The 20839-nt window shown below is 39.7% G+C and overlaps 1 long non-coding RNA gene across 2 annotated transcripts in view; it reads right to left on the bottom strand.

The window, feature by feature from the left end:
• The window catches only part of LOC128566554 (uncharacterized), a 105536-nt gene that overhangs the window by 77415 nt on the left and 7282 nt on the right, over positions 1-20839 (bottom strand). Inside the window, exon 3 of one of the 2 annotated variants that reach the window (XR_008374587.1) lies at positions 14244-14317. This is a non-coding gene — a long non-coding RNA (uncharacterized LOC128566554). Of the gene's footprint in view, positions 1-13626; positions 13697-14243; positions 14318-20839 lie in introns of those variants that run through there. The other variant, XR_008374588.1, reaches the window with a different exon arrangement.

Genomic DNA, 20839 nt, shown 5'->3' with positions numbered 1-20839 from the left:
AGAGATAAACCATGTTTATGAATTGGAATATTCTTAATTATTAAAAATGGTAACTCTCCCAAATTGATATACAAATTGAGTTACAATTTCTTTCAAAATCTCTGCAATAATTTTGTAGAAAAAGGTAAGATTATTGGAAAATGGATATGGAAAGGCAAAAAATTAGAATACTGTAAAATACCTGAAACATAAAGTTATCAGTGATCGCCGGGCGCGGTGGCTCACGCCTGTAATCCCAGCACTGTGGGAGTCTGAGGAGGGAGAATCGCTTGAGCTCAGGAGTTCGAGACTCGCCTGAGCGACAGTGAGACCCCGACTCGTGAAAAAAATGGAAAAACCCAGCCAGGCGCCGCGGCGAGCGCCTGTAATCCCAGGGGCTTCCGGAGGTTGAGGCAGCGGGGTGCCCGCAGCCCAAGTCTGAGGTTGTGGTGAGCTACCACGCCCGCTGCACTCTGCTCAGGGGCATAGGGTGGGACCCTGTCTCAACAAAAAAAAAAAGTTATTATTGATCATTTTACTTTATTTAAAGAATTGTTACATCTACAGTAATCCTAATGTGTGGTATTGGTAGAGGGACAGAAACACAGATAATGAAACATAATAAAGAACTCAGAAGTAGTCTTACAAAAACAGAGTCAACTTATTTTTGATAAAGGTACAAAAATCAGTCCATGGAGGAAAGATGCCCTTTTCAACAGATAGTGCTAGAGCACATGAGGATGTATAGGCAAAAAATAAACATCTACTTAAGCCCCATAACTTACACAAACATTACTGAAAATGTTTTCCAGACACATCTAAATGTAAAATTGTAAAACCTTTAGCAAAAAACAGGAGAATATCTTTGAGGTGTAGGACTGGGTAAAGAGTTTATAAACTTAACACAAAACTCATGATGTGTAAAAAGAAAACTGTTACAGTCTGTTTCATCAAAACTAAAAACATTTTTTTCTATAAAAAGTCCCATTAATAGGATAGAGGCAGGAGAAAATATTTGCAAGCCACATATCTGCCAAAGGACTATCATCTAAAGAACTTTCAAAACTCAGTGGTAAAAACAAAAACCTAAATAATCTTTTTTAAAATGGGCAAAAGAGGCTGAGTACAATGACTAGTGCATGTAATTCTGGCACTTAGGGAAGCTGAGGTGGGAGAATCACTTGAAGCAAGGAGTTTAAGATCAGCCTAAGCAAGAGGACAACCCCATCTCTACAAAAAATAAACAAAATGAGCCGATGTGGAGGTGTACACTTGTAATCCCAGCTACTCAGGAGGCTGAAGCAAGATCACTTGAGCCCAGGAATTTGAGGTTGCAGTTGAGCTATGATAACGCCATTGCATTGCTTTCTCGTCCAGGCAGCGAGTGAGGCCTAGTCTCAGAAACACATGTGTGCGCACATACTGCATGCAAATGAGCAAAGATATAAACAGGCATTTCATTTAAGAAGATATAAAGATGGAAAACACAGAAAAATATGCATCATATTATTAAATACTAGGGAAATGAAAATTAAAAGCTCAGTGAAATGTCACTAGACAGCGATCAGAATGGCTAAAATTAAGAATAGTAACAGGAACTAAAAGCTGGCAAGGACACAGACAAACCAAGTCACTCACATGTTACTCGTGTGAATGTAAAATGTACAGCTACCATGGCCGAGTTAGGCAGCTTCTTAAAAAATTAAACTTGCAACCACCTTATAACCCAGTAATCATGTTACTGTGTATCACAGAAAAATAAAAGCTTATGTTCATGCTAATACACGAGTGTTTATAGCAGTTTTATTTGTAACATCAGAAAAAGTGGGAACAATCCAGGCATCCTTCAACAAGTAAATGGTTAAACAAACTGTGGCATAGCACAGAATACTACACAGCAATAAAAAGGAACTACCGATACACTAAAAAAAAAGTTTAAATTTCCCATGAATCATCCTGAGTGAAAGAGCAAATTCCAGAAGGTTATATTCTGTATGATTCCATTTACATACCATTCTTGAAATGACAAAGTTATAATAATGCAGACTGGATTAGCAGTTGGCAGGGATAAAGAAGGGGTGGAGAGAGAAGGAAGCGTGACTGTAAAAGGGCAGCAAGGGATTCTGTGCTGATAGAAATTTTTTGTTTCTTGACTATGTCAAAGTCAATACCCAGATTCGATATTGTACCATCAGTTTGCAAGATGTTACCAATGGGGGGACCTGGGTAAAGGGTAGGATCTCTCTGTATTACTTCCTACAACTAAATATGAATCTACAATAGTCTCAAAAAAGTTAAATTTAAAAATAAAACAGGTGTGGGGGGCGGGGGGGAGGATTGAGCCAGAGATGATTTAGAGCAGAGACTGGGAAGATGATGTTGGACCAGGCAAAGCACTAAAAAACCTTTTGCCATCACTGATTGGAGAATGAAGTTAATGCAGCAAGGGAGATAAGAATACCTAAGTAAGGGAAAGGAGCCATCTGCAGAGAGGGTGGCCTGGACACCTCCTAGCAGGGGAATTCCAAATCCCACCTCCTGGGAGGCAGAACGGTACTAACCACCCTCTGGATCTGTGAGACCCTGTGTGCTTTCAGCTAACTATCCCTTTGATGCAGGACAGGTGGCGCCAAGACGAGCTGCCTTAGCCCTGGCGGTGCTGATGCTGCAGAGGCAGCAGGAACCAGCTTGCTGGAAGGGCCAATGCCTGCTGGGGAGACACTGGCGCCTTGCTGTCTACTCCCCCTGCACTTCTGGCTGGTCAATTTCAAGAATGGCGCCTTGCTGGCTCCTCATGTGACTTTCCAGGGCCTGAGAGCTCCGGCAGAACGCCAATTGGACAACTAGAGATAACTGATGAAGACCCATGCCCTAAAAGTCAACATTGAGTTCTAGCTAAACAACCCCCTGAGACTATATAAACCCCTGAGCAGAGAGCGCAAGGACAGACTTCCCCCAGAGAGCAAGAGAGCTTGTTCCCCAGTTGGGTTCTCTCTGCTAGGAGCATTTCTATTCTTTGTTTCTGTGAATAAATCCTGTCTTACCACTGGTCTGTGGTCCTTCCATGCATTCGCAAACCGGTATCATATTTGGCTAGCCAGCCAGGGGAGAAGACCAAGTTCAGGTATCACCTTGGGCTTAAGCTACTTTTGATAAGTTCTATTTTTGATACCAAACCATTTCTAAACAAGATGGGCATGTTCCAAATTGCCTCAACTCTCAGAACAAAGTGGAATATTAAAAAAGAGTGAAACTAAATGTACTGTTACTGTGATGTTCCAGCAATTGTGCTTGAAAACTTACATCCACACAAAAACCTGCAGTGGATGTTTAAAGCAGCTTAATTCATAGTTGCCAAAACTTGGAAGCAATTAAGATTTCCTTCATTAGGTAAATAAACTACAGTACATCCAGAAAACAGAATATTATTCAGCATTAAAAAGAAATAAGCTACTAAGCCATGAGGAGACACAGAGAAACATTAAATACGTATTAAGTGAATATGGAATGATTTTAACTGTATGACATCCTAGAAAAGACAAAAAGATGGGGTGTTGCAGGGGCTGTGGGTGAGGGATGAACAGGCAGAGCAAAGGGGACTTTTAGAGTGGTGAGAGTACTTGGTGTGACACCTTCCTTGTAAGGAAGGACACATGTCATTACACTTCGGTCCAGACCCACAGAATTTTGGGTATAATTGACAGTGGGGAAGACTGCATGCTGGGGCAGGAGGTACCTGGAAACTCTGTACTTCCCTCTCAATTCTGCTGTGAACCCAAAACTGCTCTGAAAACATACAGTCTTTTTTAAAATGTACAGGATCCATCACAGGTAGATTTTCTTTTGTTTTGAGTTGTGCCGGGACACAAGTTTTTTAGGATAACACAGCATGAGGCAGTTAATTTATGGAAATATTCACACCATCGCCAGTATTGATTACAATTGTAAACACTGCACCTGCTCAGATTGATTCTGTTCAACCTTTTGGACTGAAATTTCTCATTTTCAGTGGGAAAATCTTGTGAATTGTTTTCCCCGGAATTGTACCAAGCTGTTTTAAGCCTCCTTCACTTTCCTTAAATTAACTCACGTTCAATAGATCAAAAAACAAAAGGAGAAATGTTTAAGAACAATGTGACTGTGTAGAGCATATCTGCTTCTCAGGCTGGACACCAGGAGTGGTGATCAATTTCTATTACTGGGCAGTGGGGACTGCAGGTGAAACCTAGTTCTCCTTTTCCGCATGTTTATTTTAGCTCTGAGTGGGGACCACAATTAAATGCAAAAGGTGATTCTGATCCCTTCTTACAAAGCAGAGGAATGACTCCATTTGAAAAACAATCCTCTCAAAAGCATTTATCTCAAGTTTGCTTAAAATAGCAATTACCTTTCTATCTTATGAAATTCAAATTTACAAAACTTAGCCACAAACGTTCCAGAACACTATTGTATGTAGTGAGGAGTACTCACCCACTGATGTAACCATTTGGTCTATTCAACGCAGGGTGCTCGCACTGTTAACACATTGGGCTACATTTATAAAATAGGACCACAGAGCCCACGCTCCTCACAGGCAGTGAGAAGACCACAAATGTCCTGGTCCTGGGGGGTGTAAACTGCATGCCACCTCACAGTTGTAAATGAGTAAGCACGCATCGGGACATGTAAAATACATCAGAAAAAATTATTCCCTTAAAGTGAAACTAGTGAGGTGGTATTTACGGGTTGTGTGTGTAAACCTGATCCCTCACTGTGAAATTAACAAGGCGCCTCACAGAACTCTCTCATAGGCTGCGGTATACAGCCCTTTGGAAAGTGTCAGGAATGAGTTCAATGGAGAATGGAAGAAATCAAATGCAACACAGTATTTTGCAAATTAGGGACCTTTTATTTGTACCATGACACTACAAAATGTCATTTGAATAGGGACCTACAAACAAAACTGCATTATGCCACAGAAACCATGAATATAAGAATGGAATTCTGTCATATCCCTGACACTAAGAGATGTCTGGACTCCAGAAAATTTACCTCCAAACAGATTGGTATATTTGTAACTGAGCAAATTACAAAAACATTATCTCTGACATTTTCTGTGAATGGGATAAGCTTCCAACTTGCTTCTGCTTATGTGGAAATAGGATTAAAATGAAACAGACCTATTAATAAGGTGAGCAATACTGCCTGGAGGAATCATGCAGAGTACCCTCCTTTGTTCTGAAAGCAGATTATTAGTCACTATTAGGTGTATCCTCCTAATTGCTCTGTTTATTAACTACCTATTTCATGGCAGGTAGTATACTTGATACTTTCCAGAAGTTGTCACATTTAATCCTCACAGTAATCCTATACAGTATTACCACCCCATTTTATAGAATAGGAAACTGGGGCTCAGAATGATTTGACTAGCCTAAGGCCACAAACTTGAGTGCCATATACCAAAAAAAGTCCAACACCTCATTTCCACTGACAGAATGGAGGAAGATGAAGGAGTGGTTCTGGGAAGTAAGCCTGGGGGGTGGGGGGTGTAAAAAAACAGAACTTTCATTTTTATTTCATATAGCTCTCTATAGCTTGATATTTTTTAACAAACAGTAGAGATTACTTTTATAATAAAAACAATTGAATTCCTTGGTCTGATAAAACACCTGCTGTAGGAAAACACCAAACCCCTTGGGAGCTGAACACACAGCAGGCACTAAAGTAAACACTGGATAGAACTAAATTGGGTTAATATATTTTATTCTTCTTTTTAAAAAGTGAAAGTAATAACAGAAAATAAGTAGCTAAAATAAGAAGAAATCATGGACTTGTATCATCTTTTTTTTAAAGTATCGTTAGGTAACATACATACACATATGCATACACACATACCCTTGTAGGGATGTGGAAAAGATCTCTCAGGAATATTTAACATTGTTTGCCAAGAAAAAAATCAATGAATTCTCAATTTCCACTACACAACTCAATTTCCATAAAGTTTTACTTTGCTTCAATAAAGAAAACTCGGCCCTACTTCACATGGGGGACCTGAATTTAAATCTCTAAGATAGAATTCAGGCATATGCATTTTGAAAAATCTTCAGAGATACATGTTGAATAAATCAGTGACTGAGCACCTGCTATAGTTTGGACATTTGACCCTCCAAACTTCTCTGTGAGATCTGATCCCTCCCTAGTGTGGGAGGTGGGGCCCAATGGAAGACGTTTAGGTCAGGGGGATAGATCCCTCATCACTGACTTGGTGCCATCCTCATGGTGGTGAGCTCTCAGTCTGTTAATTTCCAGGAGAATTGGTTGTTAAAAAAGAGTCTAGTACCTCCCTTCCCTCTCTCTCACTTCCTCTCTCATCATGTGATCTGTATACACTGGTCCCCTTTGCCTCATGCCATAAGTAGAAGCTTCTGAGACCCTTGTCTGAAGCAGATGTTGGCACCATGATTCTAGTACAGCCTGCAGAACAGCAAGCCAAATAAACTTCTTTTCTTTATCAATTATCCAACCTCGGATACTCCTTTATAGCAATACGCAAAAAAGACAGTATCCCCACTAAACCTGTTCTTTAAAAAAAAAAAAAAAAAAACAGAAATTCCACACCTAGGTTTATAGCCAATGGAAAAGAACATTTATATTTACCAAACACATGAACTAATCTAACAATAGCACTATTCCAAATAGCCCTAACTAGAAACTAGCCAAAACCTGTTTGGGGTACATTCACACAATGGAATGTTATAAAACAATCTACAGCTCTGTGCAATAATAAAGATGAATCTCACAAACAAAATATTGAGAAAAAGTAGCCAAACATAGAAGAGTACCTACTGTATGATTCCATCAACATAAAATTCAAGTACTAACAAAACTCATTTTTGTTGTTAGAAGTCAGGATAGGAGATTACCCATGGAGAGGGGGGAGGAAAGTAACCAAAAAAGAGAATAAAGAGGTTTTCTGATATCCTTGGATGTTTCTGTTTCTCAGTCTGGGTGCTCATAACATGAGGATGTTCAGTTGAGGAAAACTAACTGGGCTATATGCTTGTGTGCATTTTACTGCAACATAGTCTACAGCAATATAATAAAAAGAAAAATATATCTAAAATCCCACCACAAAACAAATAAGAATTAATAGGAAGTTTATAATTTTAAAGCCAAGACATAATAAAATTTAAAATACATAGCGAAAGATAATAAAGGAAACCATTCTTCTAAGTATTACAAGAATGCTAAAACAAATACCATATGTACTCAATACTGAATTTGAACTACTTGATCAACACTTATGTGCACATATAGAAGTAAAACTCAATGGAAATCAAGTAGATGGAAGGGGAAAGGAAGGGATGGGTAAATTCATAATATAACTCATGCAATGCAGATATTCTGGATGAAGACCATACTTATAAGCTGGACTAAAAGTGTACAAAAGCAAATTATGTAACTAAAATATATGTACCCCTGTAATATTCTGAAATTAAAAAAAAAATACATAGTTGAAAGAAAAGGTGATAGAGAAGGAAGGAGTAGCAAATATAGGCACTAAGATTCCAGTCCCAGCATGGCCTATGAGGTCAACTCAGCACATCTCTTGACTTCTTTGAGGAGCATCTGGCCACAGATTCTATTCCACCTCTCCTGCAGAGTTGTTGCCAGGATTATGTAACATATATATGTAAAGCATAATGCTTGGCACATTGTTCAAAAAGAATTCATTCATCTCCCTCCCTTCCTTGACTCTAAGACATGAATATAAATGTAATAGAAACCACTTATAAATTCTTTTTTCTTTTTGTACTGAGACTTCTTTTTTTTTTTTTTCAATTGTTAGGGATTCATTGAGGCTACAAAGAACCAGGTTACACTGATTGTATTTGTTAGGTAAAGTCCCTCTTGTACTTGTGTCCCATCCCCAAGAGGGGTGTCATACCCCATGACCCCCCACCCACCTCCCTCCTTCCCTCTCCCTGCACCCCCTTCCCCGACCCCTCATTGTGTACTAGGTCATCAATTGTCCTCATATCAGAATTGAGTGTATAAGATTCTTGCTTCTCCTTTCTTGTGATGCTTTACTAAGAAGAATGTGTTTCTACTTCCATCCAGTTTAATACAAAGGATATAAAGTCTCCATCTTTTTAATGGCTGAATAGTATTCCATGGTATACATATACCACAGCTTGTTAATCCATTCCTGGGTTGATGGGCATTCAGGCTGTTTCCATATTTTGGTAATTGTAAATTGAGCTGCGATAAACAGTCTAATGCAAATGTTCTTATGATTAAAAGACTTTTTTCTTCTGGGTAGATGCAGGATCAAATGGGAGGTCTAGTTTGAGTTCTTTGAGGATTCTCCATACTTTCTTCCAAAAAGGTTGATTGTTTGCAGTCCCACCAGAAATGCAGAAGTGTTCCCATCTCTCCCCATTCATGCCAACATCTACAGTTTAGAGATTTTGTGATGTTGGCCATTCTCACTAGGGTTAGGTGATATATCAGAGTGGTTTTGATTTTCATTTCTCTGATAATTAGGGATGATGAGCATTTTTTCATATGCTTATTCATCTATCTTCTTTAGAGAAGGTTCTATTCATTTCTCTTTCCCAGTGATATAAGGGATTATATTGGCTCTTTTTATGTTGATTAATTTGAATTCTCTATAGATCCTAGTTATCAAGCTTTCTTTTTTTTTCTTTTGCAATTTTTGGCAGGGGGCAGGCTTGAACCCACCACCTCCAGCATATGGGGCTGGTGCCCTACTCCTTTGAGCCACAGGCGCTGCCCTCAAGCTTTTTTTTCCAACTTATAAATTCTTAAATATAATAAAGGTGTATAACCCCAGTATAACTGGATATCTATGTGGGCAAACATAATACACACAAAAAATTATATCAGTTAAGTTATATAATCCCACAGGATGCTTAGATACTTCCAATTTTTGCATGCTTTTCAGAAGTAGGAAAGCAAATGGTAGTTGGTGACTGAGCTATCAAGTAGACGGACATCTTCTCTAGCAGCCCTATCCATGGGATGTACAATGTGATATCTAAGAAAACACTGGCTGTGACATACTGTTTTCAACAACCTGGAGCTGTGATCTTGACTCAGTAGGTGTCACTAAAATAAGTGTCATTGAAGGAAGAAGAGATGATCAAATTCCAGCAGCCCAATGCAAATGCAATAGAGAAAGACATCCCTGGGTATTGAGGGATTTCAAGCTGACTCGGGGTCTGAGCAAGCATGTTTCCATGTAAAAGGCAGCTCATTTATCAGCTGCAGTGAGAGGAGCTAGCATATTTCAGTCACAGTGCACGGGCCTAATGCCTGCTGTGCACAGAGCCTCTGCCCTCGCCCTCCAGTTCTCATCCAATCTCCAGAGCTGAGAGGAGCTAGCATATTTCAGTCACAGTGCACGGGCCTAATGCCTGCTGTGCACAGAGCCTCTGCCCTCGCCCTCCAGTTCTCATCCAATCTCCAGAGCTGAGAGGAGCTAGCATATTTCAGTCACAGTGCACGGGCCTAATGCCTGCTGTGCACAGAGCCTCTGCCCTCGCCCTCCAGTTCTCATCCAATCTCCAGAGCTGATTGGATTCAGAAAAGATCAAGAGGAGCAAAGGTTGAAATTTAAAACAAAAAAGCAAAATTTAAACTCAACCAGCATCATTCACACAAAGACAAAAACGTACATAGTCAACAAAATCAAACGCAGCAATCTACCTCATTGCGTGTTTTTAGACCCTGCCTGTTGTTTCCATCCCTTTTTCTGGGTCATTAATGATGCCTTCTTCATAAGCTTTATTTTGTTTTTAGAATAGTACATACAATCAGAATATAATCACTGTAATTTCAGATTACAAAAAGAAAAAAAGTGCCTGGAAATAGAATTAAAAAAAACAGAATCAAAGAGAAAGACATGATTGGATGAATAAAATTGTTTTATATTCCACAATCTTCCATTCAGTCGTTGGCTACTAGGGTCAACTGCAAGTGACTCTAAAAGTCATGGATTGTGATCTTCTCACAAAATAAATACTAACAGTATTTGGGGTACTTACAATAGCTATAAAGATTAATATGTTACATCACAGCCTTCTAAATATCAAAAAGGATGACTACAGACAGCAGTAAAATATGACTTTGCTCTTTACCATTAAATCTTTACAAATTTAATTTTCTAACATATTCCAAAAAGTGAATTGATTGCATACAAAAATGGGGTCAAGTCTGTGGCTAAGCAATAATTTTAAAAGTTTGTTTATATGCCAAACTTTTACATACTATGTACTAGGGGAACATAAATAGGAGATGGGCGTTTCTGATTTATTTTTAGGGTCCCTATTAAAGAAAATAGGTCTAAGAAATGGTAAGGAGAGAGAATTCATTCTTCTAAAGTAGGGGTCGGGGTCAGCAATTTTTTTCATAAAGGGATCAATACCTTAGAATTTACAGGATATATAATTTGTGTCACAGCTACTTGACCCTGCCATTATAGCATGAAAGAAGCCATAGACAACATGTAAGTATATGAGTATGGCTGTTCACAGAGAACATTTTTTTTTAAAAAACAGGTAGCCAGTAGTATTTAGCTTCAGAGCCATAGTTTGCTAACCGCTACTCTAGAGAGTCATTAAAGCCACCTCCCTCATTGAATGGAACATATCAAACAAACAACCATTTTACTAAATGTGGCTATGAGAAGACATCATACCATATCAAAACCTTTGGGCACTCATATCTTATGAGACACTAGCTTCTCCTTTTAGTCTTTTTATACTTGGCAAAAAAATCAGAAGACTTTTCTTGATGTTTAAATGTCCATTTCACCTGTTTTCATAAGCTTAGAAAGCATAATATCAAAACCTTGAAATGAAAGATAAAGCCTTGACACAAAATTGAACTGTTAAGGGAAGAAAATCCAATCTCTGTGACTGCTCTAAGCATGACTCATCCCAATCCAACAAAGAGACATTCGGTCCAAAATATGCAGGCCAGACTATTTTGTTCCTTTCTCCTTTCAATGACACCATAAAAAAATTTAGAACAAATGTAGGCTCCATTTTCAACAAAAGCGGTAGTCTATTGTAACCTTGAAACACCATAAATGGCTGCCAAACTCAGGGGAGATCTAAGAGTCACGTGGGAAGATGCCCAGAGAGGATGCCTGAGCCTGTGGATCTCAGACAAAGCTGACCCCATCCATTTTTCCAAGAAGCAGGAAATCATGCGACAGAAGACCAGCAATCCCTTTGTTGTAACAAACAGAATGCAATAGGCACACTGATGGTGAGAGCTTTCCTAATCTCATTCGACACAGAAAAGGCAGGGCTGAATGAGACATCAGAAAGCAGACTGTCAGTGAGTAGAGCGGGCTGACTACAGGAGAATATTCACATCAATCACTGTCTTGCAGCATCAATTTCTGTGGGCTAGGGTGAAGCAATGATTAAAATCTCAATCTCTCTCTCTCTCTCTCTCTCTCTCTCTCTCTCTCTCTCTCTCTCTCTCTCCCCCTCTCCCTCTCTCCCTCTTTCCCTCCCTCACCCTCTTTCTTTCATTGCACCCACATGCATGTGCACACACACAGAGTGTGATGAGAAACTTAACCAAACCAGACATAAGTCCAGTAGGACTGAGCTCTGGCCCTGTAGGACTGATGGAGAAATTCCCTAAGAAAAGTGGAAGAAAAGACTAGAATAAAAACAACCTGTGGAGCAAGAATACTTCCCCTTCCCAAAAGATTTCCATGGAGATTAAAATTTTGACCAAATGTATGGCCTGAATATAAATGTCTTAATAAAGCAATCTTTAAACAAAATCTTGAAGCAGTGCTTCTACAACTCAAGAAAGATTAACGGTACATCAAATGGAGGTGGAAAAGGATCCAGCTCATGAAAGCTTCTTGTTTCCAAGCAGTCACAGAAACTTGGACCACACTGGAACAGCAAGAATAGATGCTGCTAAAACACAGGAAGAGACAAGGAGGGAGGATCAAGAAAAGTGACTAAAATAAAAAAGAAAAGTGAATAAAGGCAAGATGACATACTCACAACTGGTGTCTCTAAGGAAGACAATCAAAATAAAAAGGAAAACATGTAAAAGTATACTTTGAGAAAATTTTAGAGACATTCAAGAAGAATTTAATCTGCAGATAAAAAGAACATATGATTCTCCAGGAGAACCTTAACCAACAGTAATAAATATACTGGTAAACTTGCGAGGTACGAATAAACAAAAGAATCCTTCGAGCGCTCAGACAAAAATCTTAAGATATATAAAAAAGGACATCTAAAAGCTTAAGACATCTAAAAGTGTTGCTCAACTCAAACTTCTTCATGGCCATATTCAACCCCCAAAAATGGTTAAATCAATTCCTACAGTGTTCAAGGAAAGAAAATGTAACACAAGAATTTTAGACTAATCAAATGTTGTTCAAGTATAAAGACAATAGAGAGCTGGTTTTGAACTATTAAGTACTTGGAGAATATGGTCCCATTAGTCCCATTAGTCCCATTACTCATTTTTAAAGAAACCACCAGGAAACAACCTCCAACCAACCAAGAGCTAGATAACAAAGAGCTAGATAACTAGATAACAAAGGCAAAACAGATGGTGGTGATGAGCATTCATCCCATCAAGCTATAGGAATAAGACTAGAATCGCTCAAGGATTGTGATCACAAAGCAGGATTTAACAATATAACCCGGGGTATGTTTAGAAATGATATTATAAACAACGGAAGGACAAATGGGAAAGAAAGTAAGTAATGTGAATACGATGATTTTCTCTTCTTTTATAGGTATTATTTAAAGCTTGCAAATCAAGCAGTCAAGCTGTGCATGTACTTGGGAGTCACAAGAGCTGTAAAGACCTCCATGAGGCAATGAGTCACAGCTCTGCACAAGTCCTGTATGATAAATTGTCACAGCACATTAGTAGGTGAAATAGTTTCTCCAAACACATCACAAGCCTTTACCTTTTCTTTATAGCAAATGATGTAGAGAAAAACATTTGATCTTTATAGAGAAATTATCTGGAAACAAGTCACTAAAATGCAGTTAAAATGAACATGGATGGAAATGGTAAAAGCAGGAATTCTCAAACTGGAATGAAGATATTACACGTGGAAATCAAGGATTCTTTGATTTACCAAGATTGTGGCTTCCAAAAATATTGCTACAGTTTTAGGCTTTGAAAAGGAAATTTTCAAAAACATCTTCATTGGAAAAATAACTTTATTTATTTTACAGTGACATGCAAGTTTTAATGGAGTTTTAATGGAGTAACCAATTAGTAATTCATAAGGTATAAAAGTGGTAGAGCTGCCAATTTAAAGAATCCTATCTTGGATGTGAGGAAAACACTAATAAGTTGTTGATGGGAATATAAATTAGTGTATTATTTTAGACACATAATGTGGTATCTTTGAAATTTAACACTTGCAATCCTACTATTTAACTGTTTCTCAAAAAAGAGACCAATTAAATTTTGTTATATTCATCAGTAGAATTCTATTACCAATCTGTATATTTTTCAATTACACATACCAGGTATATCACATATCACCGATGTGCCATCGTACACATTCACAAACACACTTGCACATGCAAAGAAGACATTTGAAAGGATATAAAATAAGAGGAGTGAGGGCGGCACCTGTGACTCAAAGGGGTAGGGCACCAGCCCCATCTGCTGGAGGTGGCAGGTTCAGACCCAGCCCCGGCCAAAAACTGCAAAAAATAAAAAAATAAAAAATAAAAATAAGAGGAGTGCGATTAGAAGATTCTTCTATGTAGTTTGACTTTTTTACAATATTTAAAAATAAAATAAAGATGAAATTGAAGATATAGTCTCAACTTTTTCATTTTACTTTACTTTTTTTATTTACATAATCAAACAATACCGTGATTACAAGGGACCTACAATGACATAAGAAATAACTCATATTCCATAAATCTGTCTCTTCTAAAAGTTCCAGAAATATAGTTGTCTAATCTTCTTCTAAGAATTCATGGCAGAAAGAGCCCTGGAACCAAGACACCCTGCCATATTCTTGTACACCAGGAGTAACGGCCACCACATGAGTATGAATGAAGAATCACGCTGACCCCCTGACCACTGCAGAATACCCAGGACCACCGTATTTCCATTACAGAACATGGACTTGCCTGAAAAAGGGCAGACAAGGCTTCAACAGGGACGCTGTGTGGCAGCAGGAAGCAATGGCAATATTGGACTGATCGGCTTCACAGGCAGTTTAAAGCAGAACTAACCTCTTTGGTCTAAGAGTCTTTCTCTGCAGGGTATGGGTATAGCAATGGGCTGCAAAAGGAAGATACTGGATGTCCTGTTTAAGAGAAGATAGGAACCCAAATGATTACCACGTACAAATAAAATGTGACTATCTTTTTTATTCCAAAATTATGCAGCAGGTCTTAACAGAATATTGATGTACAGTGTACAACCTCATCCCAGAATACATAGTTGAACATAATTTAAGATAGAAAATAGAACAAGAATAATAATTTTATCTCAGTATGCACTGTAGCTTTAGGAAGAAAGAGCTAAATTGAAGTGATTGTCCGATCCATTTCAGTGGTTTCTGAGACCCCATCTGAGATATCTATAAAGGGCCTTGCCCTCAAGGCTTATTGCCTGAATCATGACTATCAGGTGGACAGAAGGAACAATGATTTGATTTTAAAAAGCAGCTTCACAAAGGTGAGAACTTGCTGTTTCTGGTGGACACTGAGGAGGACAGCACATCACACTCATAGTAATTGATCTGTGGCCGCCAAACGCGGGGTGCAGAGGAGGGAAGCATGTGTTCCACCCATTTTATCCCATCAAGATTAGAGACTTCCTTTCTCTCACACTGTCACTCACCACAAAACACAGAGAACCCCAGATGGGCCAAGACCAAAGACACAATTAGTCCATGACTCTAAAAAGATACGGCTTTCACTGAAAGGAGCAAGGTTGTAAAAGATCTACCCTCTGGGTAGTCAGTTCTTGTTATTTTCCTTTTAGGTGTGTTTCTTTCCTCCCATAGGCTGCTTTCTCATAGTGCTGGTTTGGTAAAGTTCGTCCAAAGTGTTCCTCTCCCTTGGGAAGTACCTCAACCATCACTCTCCCCCATCTCCCTTTGCCCCCAGAAAGTTTTGGGGGAACTAGCGTGAGGTTAAGAGAAGGGGCATGCCTCTGCCTCAGACCCTCAGAGTCCAAGTGGCAGTGTCCAGGTCACTGAATGCCCTAGTTAGGAACAAGAAAGCCCATACCACAGACACCTAACAGCTGGCATCAGAACAAAACTGGGGCTCCTGGCCAAATAGCTTTCCTTATGATTTAACCAATAGACATCTGCAAAATTTTGTAAGGGTAATTCTTTGGGACTAGTAAACATTTTGCCTCAGATAGTTCTACATTTTTCTCTCTTTGTAATGAGAATCTAAGTGATAAACACATTCATTTCTCCCAAACCTGGGTGATGCCTGGTAAATTACATATTTCAGGAAACACACTTATGCTTTTACGTCACTGAATGACTGAAGTGCTATTTACCTCCAGAGTAAAAATGTACCAAATGGACTCCCTGTGACCAGAAATAAATGTGATGCCTCTTGAAGCACCCGAGTATGACTCAGGTGCCAGACTCAATCCGGCTGAATGAGAACACTTACAGCAAAAAGTAGACACGCCGAGCAGTACCTTCCAGTAATAGAGCGGAGGGTCATCATTTTATTGGCCTGGGCAGAAATCTTTACTTAGGAAAGGGGTCCGTTCCACGTAGTTCCAGTGAAGCCAGTCAGTCATGTTGCCCTAATCCCTCCCCACAGGGATGGGCAAGTGACCCAGCCTGACAATTAGAGTGCTCTGTTCCTTTAGCCACCATGTGGCTGGGGCTAGAGTGTGGCATCCTCAGAGCTCACTGCAAGTCCTGACCTCAAGCCATCCTCCCACCTCGGCCTCCCAAAGTGCTAGAATTATAGGCGTGAGTCACCATGTCCAACCTCCTTTGATGTTTTGGTGACTCAGATTTCTGCCATTTGTCAATAATAATCCTGAATAATACAAATGCTATACCTAAAGAGAACAAGTTGTTAGAAAATCTCTCCTTGAAGTCAGTATATCCCTGTTATGGTTAAAATATAAGACTATCCCGGGCGGCGCCTGTGGCTCAGTGAGTAGGGCGCCGGCCCCATATGCCGAGAGTGGCGGATTCAAACCCGGCCCCGGCCAAAAACTGCAACAAAAAGAAAAAATAGCCGGGCGTTGTGGCAGGCGCCTGTAGTCCCAGCTGCTTGGGAGGCTGAGGCAAGAGAATGGCGTAAGCCCAAGAGTTAGAGGTTGCTGTGAGCCGTGTGACGCCACGGCACTCTACCCGAGGGCGGTACAGTGAGACTCTGTCTCTACCAAAAAAAAAAAATATATATATATATAAGACTATCCCTGGCCATCTGCCTTTTACCTGTAATTATTTTAAATACCTTTCAAATAATAATTCTATGTTTATCAACATAACACATAATATACGCTCCAGAAAATTTGCAATATCTAAATTAAGCATACAAAGAAAAAATCACAACTCCTTGACCCCAAAGAAATAGCAGTCCCTTTTTAATGTAATTTTTCTACTTTAGAACCATGCTTACATGGTTTTTTATGTAGAGATCACACTCTATCAAGCTTGTTCATATTTAAGATTAGCTTGTGAATAATCTCCCACATAATGAAATGCTCTTTAAGCATATAATTCTTAAAAGCTTCAATGATATTTTATTTGATCTATCTTCTTGAAATACATTTTCTCTTGGCTTCCAGAACACCACTTTTTCTGCTTTTTCTTTTCCTCATCAACCACACCGCAGGATCCTTTGCTGGTTCTTCTCTATCTGCCTCACCTCTAAACGTTGAAGTGCTTCCAGATTTAGGCTTTGGACTGCTTCCTTCTGTACTCAGACATCTGGGAAATCTTCAAAAATGTCCATGTATTGACCATGTCCAAATTTATACCTGAAGCCTAAACTCTCTTCTAGACTCCTGTATTCAACTGTATCAGGTAGACACAGTTACTTGTCTCATAGACATTGCAATTTCAGCGCATCCAAGATTGATGTGATTATCACTCAGAATCAGCTTCCCTTCCTCATTTCAGTTAAAAATGACTCTATTCTTCCAGTTGCTCCATTCTAAAACTTTCAGAGTCACCCTTGTAACTCCTTCTCCCACATCTCACATCTTATCCCTATCCGTCATCAAGTTCTCATTGGCTCTACCTTCAAAATATACACAAAATCCATCCATTTCTCACAAACCCATTGCCACTACCCTAGTCCAAGCCACCACCACCTCTCCCCCTGACACTAGCATTCCTATATCCATCCTCCCCATATCCACTCCGCATTTCATTCTGTTCCAAACAAAACAGCCAGAACAGCATACTTAATAGTATGTGCAAGCTTGGCACACCCCTGCTGAAATCATCAAAATGCCTTCCCACCTTGCTAAAAGTAAATGCCAAGCCTTCTCTATGGCCTGTAGAAAGCTCTCTGCAATCTATACTCTCCTCCCAACCCCCACTGCCCAAGCCCCACTGCCATTCTTGTCGCTCAGCACCTTAGTTGTGTCCTGAGCTCAAGCTTTTGCACAGAGAGAGAAACCTGCTGCTTTCTCTACCTAGAACTCTCTTCCCAGATAGATGCAAGGCTCACGCACTCTCCTATTTGAAGTCAGTGGTGAAATGCTACCTTCTCCAAGAAGCATTTGGTGGTCATCTAATTTAATACTGAAAATCCTCTACAATCCTTATCTCTCGACCCCATGCTTTATTTTTCTCCACAATACTTACTGCCCGTACATATTACACTCTATATAGCTAATTTATGCTCTTCCGCCTCACATTTTCTCAGTTCCTCCTCCAACCTCCCCACCAGCCACCTTGCTGCCCTTGTCATGTTAACATTTTCAGTGAAACTGTTCTCATCAAGGTCACCAACAATGTTGCCAAATCCAGTGGGCCTTTCTTTGCCTTCGCCATAGTAAATTTCTCAATACCATTAGACTTCTCAGTTGGCCTCTTTCTTGAAACACTTTCCTCTATTGAGCTCAATGACATCAGACTTTGCTAGTTGTCCTATCACTTCTCAAAGAGATTTTTGCTGAATCCTTCTCCTCCTCCTCAATGGCGCCTTTAAAATTTATAGTCTAAATTCTGCCATGCTTGTTCCAGGCCCTCTGTTCTTCTCCATTATATGCTTTGCCTGTTAAAGTACTATGACATTGTACTGTAAATATCTTACCCTAAAGGTCAATTTCAACTTTGCAGATGTGATTAATGTCAAGATCTGCATGATGGGAGGCTAACCCGGATTTTCCATGTGGCCCCAATCTAACCACATGAGTCTCTAAAAACAGAGAACCTTTCCCAGCTGCATAGAATTAGAGAGCAGGGAGTAGAACAAAGAGGCCATAGCCAAGGAATGAAGCTGTCCTCCAGACGCTGAAAAAGAGAATTACACGTGGGAATCCCCTGGGGTCTTCAAAAAGAATACAGCCCTGAAGACATCTTGACCTTAGCCCAATGACATTCATGTGGGACTTGCAACCTATAATAAATTTGTGTTGTTTTAAGCAACCATGTTTATGGTAACTAGTGAAAACTAATGCATCTAACTTTAAATACTGTCTATGTAGACTGACAACTCCAAAATACATAACTCCTGCCCTGACTGCTTCTGTATCTCCTGATTCATATATTCTCCTGCCTTCATACAACTCTTCCTAGATGTCTGTAGCAGAGCTTGCTAATTGTTTCTAGGTTTCCATACTTACTTAGTAATAAAACTCCTGATGTATACTGGACACACAGTCAGCTGAGTAAGATCACAGTTCCAGACTCTTGCCCTTCCTCTAGGAGCCAACCATGTGTCCAACAAGTTTTTGCCAATAAGAATAAGTAGAAGTATCACATATGACATGGGAGGAGAGGCAAAACTTTATCTTTTCCTCATCCTGCTACCTGGAATATGGATGAGATGGCCGGAGTGCATGCATCCATCTTGCATCACAAGCTCCACTGTAAGGATAGCAGAGGTGGGGTGTGGTCACTCACCGCACTCTGGGAGTCTGAGTCAGGTGGATTGCTTGGTCTCAGGAGTTTGAGACCAGCCTGAGCAAGAGCAAGACCCTGTCACTACTAAAAATAGAAAAACTAGTCAGGTGTTGTGGTGAGCACCTAAGTCCCAGCTACTCAGGAGGTTGAGGGAAGAGGATCACTTAAACTCAAAGAGTTTGATGTTGCTGTGAGCTATAAAGCTATGGCACTCTATAGAGGGTGACAAAATAAATAAAATAAAACAAAATAAAAAGAATCACCAGAATAAAAAAGGATGGCAGAGCAGTAAGACAGAAAAGAGTAAGTGTCTATGGTTGTGATGTCATCCCTGGATTGACTACCTGCAGGCTTCATTTATGTGAGATAAGAAAAACTATCATTTAATATACTATTATCTTGGGATTTTTGCCACATGCAGCTAATAAACAATAAATTAGAACAATAGAACAATAAAATTAGGATATCCATGAGTTTTGCTCCTAAAACCTATCCCTGAAATCTCCATTTCTATAAATGATACTTTTATCTACTCAGTTGCTCTACCTAAAACCCTAGAAATGATCCATGATCCCTGCCTTTAATTCCTCACCTCCCTAACTTCACATTCCCAATAAATCAGAAGTCCTGGTGCTTCTAAATCCAAAACATACCTGTCTATTTCTCTCTGTCTCCACTATCACAAGTCTGGTCTCATCTGCCACCATCTCTCATGGCAGCAACTGCAATGTCCATTATCCCACTTCTTTATTTTCATTCCTAAGACCCTTCACCCATTCTCCATATAGCAGCCACAATAACCTTTTTCTAACTTAAATAAAATTATCCTGTATCATTCCTTAAATCTCTTAAGTGGCTTCCCATTGTAATAAAATCCAGACCATTTATCATGTGGCCCAGAAAGCCCTACACAATGCTCAACAAACTCTCAAGCCTTATTCCCTACCTCACTACCACCAATCCTCCCTCCAACCTCCCACCAAAACTCAGGCTAGGCTCAGGGCCAGCCTATATGCCACTCCTGTCCTGGCAGAATCCTCCCTCCAGCCTTCTCCTCTTCCTGACGTCTGCTCCAATGCTACCTCCATAAGGGATTCTCCCTGACTACTATATCAAAAACTATCCTGCATCCTCAGTACACTCAGTCACAACACTCTGTTAACTTACATCACAGTATTTACCTGATAGACAAAAATATCTACTTGCTGGCTCCTCAGACTTCTAATAGAATATAAACTTCACAAAGGTCTCTGGTGTCATCACATCTACCAGATACCTTCACCTTACACCCACACCCACGCATTCTGTCTTCTCTCCTGCCATGATAGAGGATCCCTGTACTTATGTACTTGGTCCTTCCCTTCTCACCTACTCAAGAATGTCATTTCATCAATTATGTCTTGCCTCTATTGTATTAACAACTTCCCCATCTCTACTAGACCATTCCTACCAGCACATAAACATGTTATGACTTATCCAGTCCTGAAAAATATCTCTTTGCCTTTCCCTGCCCTTCAGCTACCACTCCATTTCTCTGCTGTGTTTTTTAAAAATCTTCAAAGTAGTTGCTTATACTCATATCAGTTCCTTTTCCCTTCCCATTTTCTCTTGAACCCATTCAGTTGGGCTGTCACTCCACTGGGATAGTTCTTATTAAGGCCATCAAAGACCACCATTTTGATAAATTTAATGGTCATCTCTCAGTCCTCATTATATGCGACTTGTCAGGAGACATTTGACCTAGTGGGCACACTTTCT

This window comes from Nycticebus coucang, chromosome 15, assembly GCF_027406575.1.
Source record: "Nycticebus coucang isolate mNycCou1 chromosome 15, mNycCou1.pri, whole genome shotgun sequence".
Taxonomy (NCBI): domain Eukaryota; kingdom Metazoa; phylum Chordata; class Mammalia; order Primates; family Lorisidae; genus Nycticebus; species Nycticebus coucang.
Note: the sequence above shows the minus strand (reverse complement) of the source record. Positions and strands in the feature narration are given on the sequence as shown.